Below are 3,744 nucleotides of genomic sequence, written 5' to 3' on the forward strand. Positions count from 1 at the left end.
GCGGCGGCGGCGGAGCGGGAGGACAATGCCAGCAGGCTGCGCGAGGCGACGGCTGGAGCTCCTCGCCGCGGCAGCCCCAGAGAGCGAGGAGGCGGCGGGCAGCGGAGGCGGCTGCTAATTGCGCGCCGGGCCGGGACGCGCGTGGCATGAGTTCCCGCGGAGCGTGCGCCCACCGCAGCGGCCCATCGCGCTCTACCCCGCAGCCTCGGCGGGGCAGGGGCTTCCTACTCGCCGCGCGCAGCCCGGCCCTCCCCGCCCGGGCGAGCATGCCCAGTGCGCCGCCGACCGCGCCCGCGTCGTCCGCAATCCGGGTTTTTCCGGGGCCGGGCGGGGCTGGGGGCGGAGACGCGAGTTGGGGAGCGGGGTGTGGTTGTAAGTGGTTGAAAAGTGTGTTTTAGGAGTAAGAGGACTTAGGAAAGCTTAGATGGCAGCACGGAAGCCACCGTCTCTCACGGCTCCGGAGCTCGCGCACAAGAGCGGCAGCGCTGCGAGGAGCGCGCGGGAGCGGCGAGGCGCCCCGGGGCTAGGCTGTTGGCAACTCCCACCATCCAGGGCCGGTGCAATCCCACGCCCGCGCGGGGAGTGTGGAGCTCGGCTGCCCATGTGAGGGCGGCGGCGATCATGCTGCTGCGGCGACCTCCTCCACCCGGCACAGCTCTCTCTGAACCGTTGGCCACAGAAACGTGACTCCCCGTTCTGGCTGACCCTTCCCGCAGTTCGTCCCCCGGACAAAGAGAACGAGAAGGCTGGGCCCGGGACGCCGTCCCGATGGGGAAGGGGTAGCCTCCCGTGACCCTCTCCGGGCTGGGACTTCGCTGATCCCACCCACCGCCTGCCCCACTCGGCTGCGGGCAAAACCCGGGGACTCAGGCCGAGCCCCGATCCATGAGTCACGGCGGCGCTCGCGGCCCGCCCGAGCATGCTCAGTCGGCAGAACAGGTTTTCGGGTTTGGAAGTAGGAAGCTTTTTGCACCCCACACCCACACTCCGGCTCGAATTGCTTCTCCCAGTCTCGCTTCCCTATTGGCTCCAGGGCGCACGTCTCACACCCCCGACTTTTGCGCCATTGGCTACCGCCAAGGCTTTATCAGTTTGGGATGCTTCATTGGGTAAAAAGTAGCCTCCCGCTGGTGATTGGGTATTTATAGCGCTTGAGTTGAGAGGCGGAGGCCCAGCTGTTCTTTCTCCGCTGCTCCCCCGCCCCCTTCCTCCCACTTCCCGAACCCAGTCGTTTGGAAGCTAAGCGTGAAAAAATAGGAGGAATTTAGGCGGAGAGCTCCGAACTAAATATAGTCCCTTGTGGTGTTTTAGAGAAAAGTGTGGCTTCTGGTGCCCACTCACGACTGTCCCTTCCAGGGAGCAGAAAGGGATGATTGAAGTTCTTGGTCCACAAGGAACAGGACACAAGTTTCAAAGTTGTTTGCAGGAAGGAGGAGGGGGCTGGGATGAAGAAATAGGCCGCTTTGAATTCGTTTCGCCCGGAGCGGGTGGGGGGGTTGCCCGGACTTGCCTTTTAAAAACGTCTTGGCTTTGGGGCGGGCAGTCGCTAGACTTGGCTGGGCTCACACTTCGGGGAGGTGCAGGGAGATGCCCCGGCTTGCTCCGAGTCTCCGTCGTTCCTGGCGGGCGAGAGATGTCAACGCCTGTTTGAAGGCGCAGCGATGGCAGCGTGAGCCCGAGGGCGAAGGGGGCGGGGAGCGGATGTAAACCGGGGCTGGCCCCGTGCCCTGCCGTTTTTATCCAGTGGCTCTTCTCACTGGTTTGTCCGTCGGCCCTGGAGGGTTGAACCAGGCGGTGTGCTTACACTTCTTTTCAGTTCCTAATCCCCCCCTCCTCCCCGTGACTCAGGGCCACGTTTGCGAGTTGACCTTCTGCAAATCCCTGGCTGTAGCTTGTATGCACGCACTTTGGACATGTGATCAGGAGGTACCAGTCTCGGGAGGAGGACATCGTGCTTGGTAAGGTAGAGGGTCAGCGAAAAGAGGAAGACCCTCAAGAGGTGGAGTGCCACAGTGGCTGCAACAATGGGCTCAGGCAGAACCACAATTGTGAGGATGGCGCAGGACCGGGCAGTGTTTCTTTCTGTTGTGCATGGGTGGCCAGGGGTTGGAACCGAGTCGATGGCACCTAACAACAACAGCTTGTCTGCATCGCGCAGTCTTCGGGCACAGGCCAGGCAGGACGTGGGCAGCAGCGGGCGCCTTGGGTGGGGGGTACCGGTGCCCGTTCCCACCCCCGGCTCTGCAGTTCCGTGGATAGGAGAGCTGAACCTTGACTATTTCGAAGTGCTTAGATATAATTATGCTTATATAATTCTCCAGAAAAACCTCTGTGATGAAAATTCGACTAATACAGTCTGAAAGAACCCACCCCCTACAACATTTATCCAGCTATTAATGTCTGCCGAGCTTTTTACATGTGCAATCTCATTTACTTTTTATAATAATGATTACCCGTTTTAAGGATGAGGAAACTGAGGCGCTCAGATGTTCAGTAACTTGCCTGAGGTTTCACAACTAGTGAGTGGCTGAGCTAGGATTCTAACCATCTGTTTGGCTAGACAGCCAAGTCTCTAACCACTGGACAGTACTGCCTTCTCACAAGAAAGTTTCTGGATTTTCTTCTTTCTTAGGCTGAGCCTAGAGGTAGTGTAGTCAGACCAACCCCTAAAAGCGAACAAGAGGGGCCTCTTCCCGGGGCCACGCTCTGGCCCTCATCTGGCTGTCCCCCTCCTTACATGGCAATGATGGCCCATTTGGGAACTGCTTCCAAAGCACACTCCAGGTAGCTGTGAACGCTGGAATCCCGTGAACAAATGGTGCCAAACCACGTCTGGGGCTGCTTGGGCCTCTGTACTGACCCCATGTGCCTAAGGAATAGCTGTTGGTTGGGGTGTGAGGCGGCCTTGGACCCATGGGCTGGGATGTACCTTCACAGGCACTCTGGGGCCTTCTAGTGCAGGCCGGGGGGTCAGCAGGGGTCAGGTTTCCCTTCCGTGACCTTCCCACCTTCCAGAGTGGACATAGGCAGAGTCCAGGAGTTCTTAATTCACGCCTGGCCTTCTCGTCTTTGTGTAGGGTGCTTGTCAAGGTGAGAGAATAGAGCATATTTTGTTTAACAGTTTGTTAGCTTGATTTATAACTTAAATGCTTAGAGTAATGTTATGTGGGCCTCCGTTTGTACTCTTGCCCACAGATGGGAGGCGTGGTTCTGAGCTTGATAATATAGTAGAAAATGCTTTGTCCTTAGAGGCCTGATGTCTGATCTCGAGTTTTGGATGTGAATTATAATCTCTAGGGCCTTGGGCAAGTCCCTTAAGCTCTCCTGACCTTAGTTTCCCTGTGTATAAAATAGCAATAATAAAATTTGCCCCACCCACCTAGCTATACAGTAACCGTGGAGAGGATCCAGTGACCATACCCCTCATTTACAGCAGAGAGAACTGAGATCTAGGTAGATCAGGTGAACAGGCAAATTAGGTGGAGAGCCAGAACTGGAACCCTGGTGTTCCAAATGCCTTTTCCATGGAGTCAGGCCATCCTCAGAGATGATAACCAATGAGATAAGGGACGGAAACGTGTTTTCAAAGCTGTGTTGTTGTTATTTGCCATTGAGTTGTTGGTGGGTGCCCTCAAGTCGATTCTGACTCATAGTAGCCAACTCTGTAGGACAGTAGAACTGCCCCACAGGGTTTCTAAGGAGCGACTGGTGGATTTGAACTGCTGACCTTTTTGGTTAGCAGCC

The sequence above is a fragment of the Trichechus manatus genome, unplaced genomic scaffold, assembly GCF_000243295.1.
Source record: "Trichechus manatus latirostris isolate Lorelei unplaced genomic scaffold, TriManLat1.0 scaffold00062, whole genome shotgun sequence".
In the NCBI taxonomy this organism is placed as follows: Eukaryota; Metazoa; Chordata; class Mammalia; order Sirenia; family Trichechidae; genus Trichechus; species Trichechus manatus.